Source organism: Syngnathus typhle, linkage group LG16 (assembly GCF_033458585.1).
Source record: "Syngnathus typhle isolate RoL2023-S1 ecotype Sweden linkage group LG16, RoL_Styp_1.0, whole genome shotgun sequence".
Lineage (NCBI taxonomy): Eukaryota > Metazoa > Chordata > Actinopteri > Syngnathiformes > Syngnathidae > Syngnathus > Syngnathus typhle.
In genome coordinates, this window is record NC_083753.1 from 10,076,763 (window position 1) to 10,085,766 (window position 9,004).

Consider the following 9,004-nt stretch of genomic DNA (forward strand, 5'->3'; position numbering starts at 1 on the left):
GCACTATAAGGCGCACCTATAAACCTCCGATTTTCTCAAAAGCTGACAGTGCGCCTTATAATCAGGTGCGCCTTATATATGGACAAATATTGACCCACTACAGCAGGCATGTCCAAAGTTCGGCCCGTGGGCCAAATGTATATATCTTATACGTATATGGACAAAGTTTTAAAATGGGCCATTCATTGAAGGTGCGCCTTATAATCCGGTGCGCCTTATAGTGCGGAAAATCCGGTATTATAGTTGTATCGGAACTTGATTTTTGGTATCAGTGAGTGCGAATATCCCGACTTTTATTCATTTCTTCGCTTACCACACATAGTACAAACGTTTGACGACTTTACAATTGTTCATGTTATTAAATCCAGTATGCGTGTCTCAACTTGGCACCACTCAGTGATCAAGATGAAATAAATGAGAAGAAACTTGTGCCACGGGTAAATCTAGCTTGAAGTTGTGTTAGGAAACTTAATAAGTGACTGACCATCTGATTCACACCCTCTCGGTCCAAGACGTGTTTATTTCCAGCCTGTGATTGTATCAAATTTGTCCCGTTTTAAACGTCATGCTTGGCGGATAGGCAGCACACACTGGTGGCTGAAAGCAGCCAAAATCACTTTATTTATGTTTGGATGGCAGCGGGCGCTCCGTGCTGCTTGGCACCCGCATCGAGCTGTGGTCTTTGGCACCTCTTTGCATCCCCCCCCCCCCTGTCCTTCAAACATGCAGGCTATACGGCTCCACTGGGCCCCGCTGCAACTTGTGGATGTATGCGTATGCACGCTTCTGGAACGTTTCATGTATGCTGTGTCTTGTTTTGTTTTTTCAGTGCCATGCTGAGAAATTGTGTACCCTGAATATTACATCAAAGACAACAGAGTGACAGTTCTTTCAACTAGTCCAAGCCTTGAGATGTTTTTCAGCAATGATGATCAGGATGAAAATGATCTGGATTGTTATCCAGCTTCTGCAGACCTTGCTAGTTATCTGACTAGTTGCTAGTTATCATTTGAATCAGGTGTGTTGAAACAGGGAGACATACGTAGACATATTTGTATATACCGTCCTCATTTCCATTACGTGTAGTTACAAAACAAATCCTCTTACAATATCATAAAAATCATGAAAATTCCATAGACAAGCCGCAGCTTGTGCAAAATTTAGCGGCTTATAGTCTGGATATTACGGTATTAAGACGTCACATGACTGGCTTGACTAGCATAGCGTTGAAAGCCAAGTTGCATCTTCTAATCTTCCCTTTGCTGTTTCTTTGTATCTCTGTAAGAGATTTCTTTTCACCTTGGGGAACCTGCTGGCCCTTGCTTGGTATATAAGTATATAATTTATATCTCCTATATTTACTGTATAAACCACAGCAAGGCCAGCCGCCTTAAAAGGAAGCACAGCCCTTTTCCTTGCTTCGCAGTTCTGAGGATCTGCTGAAGCTCAAACCGGGGATCCGTAGCCTGGGTTTGCTCAGGCTGCAGCAGTCCACGCAGATGAAGGCCCGGGAAGAGGTTGAATCTGGTCATCCTTGGACAGATAACGGAAGATACGGGCGACTAATTTGGACATGTGCTCTGCCGCCGGATGACGAGAGTCTGATAAAGAAAACATGAGAGAGCGACAACTGTGTTACTGGAGGAGGATGTGAACTCCCTACAGGATCTCAAATGTCAGGACCATTGTCCTGTTAGGCATCTGATCATTCTGCTTTCTCTTTTGTGTCGCTAGAATCTGCAATAACCTCAGAAATATTTAAAGTGAATGTGCTGAGATGCTAAAAAAAGAGTCTGTTTCAAAACTGATAACTTTGTTCCCAGAAAGTGTTCAATAGAAACAAAATGTTCTTCATCCCAACATGTGAATACATTTTATAGATCTGATTGCAATACTGTGATATTGTAAATAATATATTTGTGTTCAAGATTTTCGTACGGTCAGAATCTGATAACGTGGTCATCATCAGCCATCTGATGGACGGATGCAACACACAAAATGTTTTGCAAACGCAGACAACCAAAGCAGTTCTTGGCCAACACACATTAGAGAAACCCTGCTGGGGGTCATATGGTCCTGACAGTCCTGGTCTGCTTGGCCTAATACAGAACCTATTGCACTATAGTGTGTGCTCGTGGTACTAGTACGTGTGTGTGTGTACATGTGTGTGTATAGATCAGCTCCCGGAAGGACAGCCATGGCTCAGAACTGCAAGGAAGCTGCTGGGAAATGTCTGTGTCACCGGTGTCACCCAGTGAAGGCAGATACAGAAAGCAGCAGTCACAGACACATTCTTGGCCTGTGCCTGTTTCCAAACACACACACACATACATGAGTACAATGCATTTTTCACAGGTCGAAAACTCTATTAACCGTTTACATATACAAAAGTTGACTGTTTATCAAACCGCAAAGTGGGCTGCTGACTGGCCCTTCTGTTGTTTCCATTGATGACATCATTTCTAGTAAAATGGCAACTCAGGGTATAAATGCTGGACTAGTTGGCTTTAAATGGCTTTAAAAATATTTTATGTTTTTTAATAAACGTTTAAGCAGACTATCCATCTTTGCTTTACTGTGCATATGACGAATGATCATTTTCAATCTTGAATCTCGACTGGGGATAGTACAAGTTTCGATGTGCTCATCAATTTTTCTATCCAATTTCTGTACTGCTTATCCACACTACATTCACACCCAAGGATAAAGTCATATAATTTCTGCAAATTAAAAATGCAACATTATTATTATTATTTTATTTTTATTTTTTTGCAGTACATTTTGTTATCCTTTTCGTTTAATGTCATTTACTTTCTCCATTTCCTCTTTGTACTATAGATGGGCACTCCGAATGCTGTGGAACCAAAAGAAGCTAACTAGCACCCCCTTTTGAAAGAGAAAAACAGCATTTCATCCTTGGACTCATCTGCTCGTCTGATCCATTTCTGGTATGTAGAGCAGAATAAAGTGACGGGGCAGTGCAGTGGGGGTGAATTAGGGAATTAATTGGGATTAAAATGTTTATGGCTGGAGGTTGTTGTGGTTGACCTTTTCATGTGTAATTCACATGCCTGAGAAATGACTATTTAGTGAAAACAGCTTTGATTAATTTGGATTAACAAGGTTTTACAACTAATCATTCATAAATATATAAACATGTTTGGCATAATTCCACTTAAATGTATTTATTTGTTAATTACTCTTGTTGCCTTTGTTTATTCTCTCCTGTGTGAATGTCAAGTTAATCAACCATTACATTTCAAAGTAGCATTTTTTTTTTCTTTCCCCGAAGCATATGAAGCTGTAAAAGTTACGAGTTCAATGAAAAGCGCACCTGCCTAAATCGTCATATTTGGCGGCTTCTATTTCCGAGAGCATCTCCTCAATTTGGCGTAACCTTGACACCATATTTTCTTGCAAGTCGTTTATTTTTAAGTAATGGTTACGTTGTACGTACAACTTGGGGAAACCAACCGAGCACAGGCACTCTACTGAAATTCATTCATTTTAGAATGCTTAGAAGTCTTTTTTTCATTAAATCCGATGTCTTAAGTAGAATATTCACATAAAATTCCCTCCTCACAGTTTGAAGGCGTTGGAGGTCAAAGAGGAGCTGGTGGTCCAGGCTGCAGAGGGGAGGGGCGGGGCTTGGGAGGGCTCTCTGGAGTGCGCAGTGTAAACTGGTTGGTGGGTCGGTCAGGTGCAGCGCCACCAGTGATCATTAGGGTTACAGCTGCCCAGGCCAGATTGTGTGCTGCCTGCACCGGGCGAGATGTTTTGCCCAGGGAGAAGAGCGAGCATCTGTCTGTCCCTCCCCGTAGACAGTAACCTCCTACCAGCCTGTCCAAGTCAACCCAACTAGTAACAAGGTCACCCAACTCCTACTTTCTCTTGCTCGCTCATGCACAGCTGCTCTCTGCTGCCCTCTACGTCTCGCCATTGTTATCTCTCCGTCTTAAGACGGGGCACAATCAGACGTAGGGCAATACTTCATTTGCAAAACTGTACAAACGACTTAGTTATCTGAGTCCAGTGCTAATTGCATAATTTGATCCCCGTTGATAAAGCACACTTTCATCATTAGGAAAATAATTGGTTTCGGCAACTAGAGGGCTTAATTTTTTAAGCACCATTGTTCGTTCTTATTGCGTCACACAAGAGCAAAATTATAATTATGCACAAAGCCCAAAGGGTTCGCCGCCGTACTTCTGATTTCTTTTTCTCAAGTTGCATCTACTTTTTAAAGGCTTTCGGTGTTGGTGTGATGATTGGATGCATGAAGTGATGGATGCTAATCTCGATGATCTGGCTTTGCTTTTGTGAGAATAATCTTACCCGGTAACAGATGACACTTGGCCAGTGCGAATCGTCAATCAAATGTAGTGTTCCCTCGACAACAATAAACACTTAATGGGAATGTTAAACGTTGAACAAGGTTAAGCAACGCAGTTTGGCCCTTGATTGGCTTAGAAATTAAATACCATTCCACAAGAACAAGCAACCGAATACACATATGAGTTTTTGAACATATTTAAAAGAAAAAAGAGTTATGGATCAAGATGGACAGCATCATTTAGAATCAATTGTTAACCCAGTTGAATGAGGAACAGAAAGAAGAAAGCTGAAAACAGGTGTGACACCAACTTTGTGCCTCACAGGAGACAATAAAAGCCTTGGTCAAGGGCACAGCACCTGGACCATTGTTTTAGCCCACAAACTGGCTTTTAAGTGCAAATTTCCACTTGGTCCTAAAGGAGACCTGGCCTGCACACTTGCTTCACTCATCTCAACCAATATGTGATCCCTTCTCATTTGCATAATGGGTAGAATGCAAATGAGGGGGCCAGCTTTGTCGAACCAAGACAAAAAGAAGAAAGAAAAAAAAGGAGTGGGGGGGGGGGCAGACTGCTGCCATCCTGCTGAATCGCATCTGTAACGACACAAAGCCGTAATATATCTTGGCCCTCATTTTAGCGGTGATCACAGCTTATATTGAGCACTTCAAGGGTCAATAATAGATAATTATACAATATAAAGACTAATTTAAGCAATCTACCTAAGAACATTTAGCTTTCTTAACTTATAACAGGATTTATACATTTTCCTCAAACTGATTGACTTACTGGAAGTGATTGCTTTGTGCTGGCTCTTTTGCCAGCATCATATTTGCTCAATTGGGTCTCCCAGTCTGTTTAGCAAGATATGAAATGATGCTTGGATGAGAGCTAAAGTTGAATGGCACAAGTTTTTTTTTTTTTTGCACAAAAGGCATATATGGTATCAGACATACTGTAACAAGAAAGCATTATAGTTGCAATAGTGTTGTCATTTAGACAACAATAAATAGATCATGGAATGTTTAGAAGCATATCTCCGAAAGAAAGACTAAATAAATCCCTCTCTGATGTTGACTGATCTGTTTTCTAGTTCTCTACTTAACGTCCCAATATGATAAGTACTACAATGATATTTGCATTAATCCATCGCTTAGACTCCCCTTGTACCTTCCCTTTGCCACATTGCCACTCGGGCTCATAGGTATTTACTTTAGATTAATCTTCATGAGCTTCTTAGCATCCGGAAACACGTTTGCGTACATTCTTACATGGACAAATACTCGTAGAGACTAAACCCTGTTGCCTTGTTCTCGTGGAAGGTAGATTATCTGCGAATGTACGGGGAAATTTCTCCAGGGATGTTTTTTGGCGGCGAGTAATAAAACTCGGAGTGTGTTGCCTTTGCCAAGCTGAGACATCTGGTCACCTTATCACAGATAAGTGGGGGTTAGTCCTGGCATCTGCTAGAATTAATCCATTTTGCAAACACCGTTATCCTAATCTCCTAAATATGTCAGTCCACAACTGTAGTGTAAGGCACTAGGTATCGTTTTTCCATCTCGAGAAGGTTGATGTCCTTAAGCGTGTCTAGTCGTGACACTAGGTGTAGAAGTGCGGGACAAGAAGACGTCACGGGGTCCACCTGGCCAACAAATTCAAGTACCAAGTGTGCTCCGCAACTCGCTACCTAACATCTCTCCATAAATATTCATGCGGGCGGATTTGTCTTTTGTTGCATGCCTAGTCAGCAGTCACAGAACACATGGTGAGTGTTGGCAGTGGCCAGCCTAGGTAGAGAGGCCGCGGACGGAGGCAGTGGCAGGAACCAGGACCTGTGAGGCTGACTGACATTTCCATCTGTGGCGAGGCCTGGTAATTATCGGGGAGAGGAGCGCCCGCAGCAGCGCGCCATCTGCTAGGGGAGATGGCTCAATGAGGTATGAGCACGAGCGGCGCTCCGTCGGGCCACTGCCTGTCTCTGACATGAGGGCTCGCATCTGCTACTGAGGAGCCGGGCCGCCCAACACAGCCTGCCTGGCTGGCCGGGAGAGGGGGCTGACAGGAGGGGGAAGAGCAGCCAACAGCCCCTTTGACACCCCCACTATACTTCCACCACCGCCCGACGTCGTTCGTAACCGTCGCTGCCCCTGCTGAAGACGCACTTGACAAACCTACTGACAAGTTTTGGGTTGCTCTCTGGTTCTAGCTCTTAATACGGAATTCAAATTTGTCTAACCTTGCGTTTAAAGCCAGACTTTTTTTTTTTAACTCAAGTATTTACCTAAATATTTATTCAAGTATTCTTGGAAAAGACACCTGGTGCATTTTCATTCTTACAAGTTTATTCTGGCGTAATCGTGCAAGGTCACCAAGGTAAATGAGGAAAGCTAATGTTCCTCGTCCATGTTTCATGATAGTTTTACTTGTTATGGTCTGAAAGCTGCTCAGGTTGACAAATTTGAGATTTTTAGGGAGCAAAACTTAACACGTATAATTGTTTTGAGCTTGTCATACCTGGTCAAAATGGTTGGCACAATCTCAGAGTACTACGTTTCCCCCAAAACCTACACCTCACTTGCTTTCACCCTGACATACCCAATTAGGTGTATGCCGTTCCTAATTATGTTCAATGAGTTTAGTCAGGCACCAGTGAACTCCAACCATGTTGTAGAAGCAGCTCCAGGATGGCTGACAACGGGTGCATCGGTTCAGTACGAGGTCCCACTGCCCTGCGTGTCGTAGATAATTTGCTACTCCCGAACTGATCTGATTAAAATAGTTGGAACAACATTAAACTCCAGTTTACAAGCAGAAGAATATCTGAAAGTGTTTTGAATTTGAAATTGATTTCTTCCAATACTTTTGCTCATCACAACTTCTGCATGTGTATTGAGCTAAAAAATCAGAGCTTTACATTCAGAACAGCCGCTCTCAAACATTTTCAACATCTGTCATCTTGAAAAGAAGATCTTTCGCAAGCTTTTGTGATTGATGTTTTCATACGGTACATACTTCCAACATCTCGAGAGTCTCAAAAGTGTGAAACTAGCAAAGCGAGAGAAGTCAGAAAGCTTGCAAAGGAAGAGGGCGGAGTACGCTGAGTGAAAAGTGCATCGCCTTGTCGCGGGATTTTATCAGACTATTTGGACAGATTGGTAGAATTCGAAATGCAGCAGGGGCTTGTGATGTGGCAATAAAGCGTTTGCTTTTGATCCCGCCTCAGTTTTTTTCCCCCCCCATTCCTACGCTGCACATGTGCATGTCAAAACGAATTAGATCAACCAAGAAGAGGCGAGGCAGCTGTGGTGCCGCGCAGCAAAACTTTACATCACCTCAGTTTACCAACAGTCTGCTTCTTGTTGTCATTGTCAAACTCGACAACGTGCAACTCCGCCGGCGCCGTCACCTGCTCGCGACAACAAACTTCAAGGTGTGTGATCGAGATGAAACGACACACAAATAGAATATCCATCTTTACACGTGCTTACATTCCAAGCCGCAGCTGTCAATTACCTACACGGCGAAAAAAAAAACCGCACTCTTTGATAAGAAAAATATGAAGCAAGCCAACACCCACACTTGGAGTGGCTTTTTCAGATGTCGTCGCACTTAGGAAAAATTTGCCACGACACATCGACGTGCCTATTCCCCCATTCAGCAGCATTAACTCGGTGCCATGTGTCGAACAAACGGAGGCCATTTTGGAGCCCTTAATGACAAGGCTGCTCGGCTCCTCTCCTCTCCCTCTCGCTCTTTTCAAATTGCTCTCTAAATGAAGTACAGCTGTGTGGACCAGGTGCTGCCTGCCTACCCCCATCCCAACCCGCCGCCGCCGCCCCCCCTCTTTTTAGAAAGAACAGGAAATTATGAAATCCCCCAAATCCTTCACAAATGGGCAGGAGGGAAGGTTGGAGAATGTCAAGCTGCATGTCTCTTGTCAGTGGATGAGCTTTCATTTAGGTTCGTCGCCAACGTTTTCGCCAACCCGACCCGGGACGTATCTCACATTTGAGTGTCAGTGGCCTACACTTTATTTTGTGGATGTATTCAGGAGTTCCATCCTTTTTTGCTTACAGATTTGACAGCAGTGAGTGAAGTCTATGTGGAGCAACATTCAATGAGCGCCGACGTTGGGTAGCTTGCAATTACTGAAAATATTTGGCTCATATTTTGGTTTGTGTGGAAGCAGATTAATCAAGAGATTTGAAACCTTTCTAGGGCACTCATTAAAAAATATGTGGAAATTCCAAGGTTTAACCTTCAAAGGATGGGAATGCCTATTGCCAAAGATATGAAACATTTTCAAGATGTGCAATACCTGTTTGTAACACTGAGTCAATGTGTGCGCGAGAGAAGTGCTTGCATTTTCTGGCAATTAATGCGAGCTCACTGCTGTGTGTTTGTGAAAAAACAAGCTCTTTTGCATGTTTTAGTACAAGGGATGGATTAGTGAATCATAATCAAACATTCATTGAACAGCACTATTTGCCCCCAATCCCCCTCCCCACCCCAACATGCTGTCGCCAACTCAGGAGCCAAGCGATCCGTTTTGATGTGACCATAAATGTGCCCCAAAGCTGCACAGCTACATTTGATCAGTCGAAAACTTTTTACCGTAATTAAAGTCGCGGTTTTTTTCATAGTTTGGGTGGAGGGTCGACTTATAC

The 9,004-nt window shown here is 43.1% G+C and overlaps 1 long non-coding RNA gene across 1 annotated transcript in view; it reads left to right on the forward strand.

Annotated features, from left to right (window-relative positions):
* The window catches only part of LOC133168868 (uncharacterized), a 92,515-nt gene extending 83,569 nt beyond the window's left edge, over positions 1-8,946 (forward strand). The window contains exons 3-4 of the long non-coding RNA XR_009718325.1: positions 2,839-2,948; positions 3,586-8,946. This is a non-coding gene — a long non-coding RNA (uncharacterized LOC133168868). The remainder of the gene's footprint in view (positions 1-2,838; positions 2,949-3,585) is intronic.
* Positions 8,947-9,004: the final 58 nt, after the last annotated feature.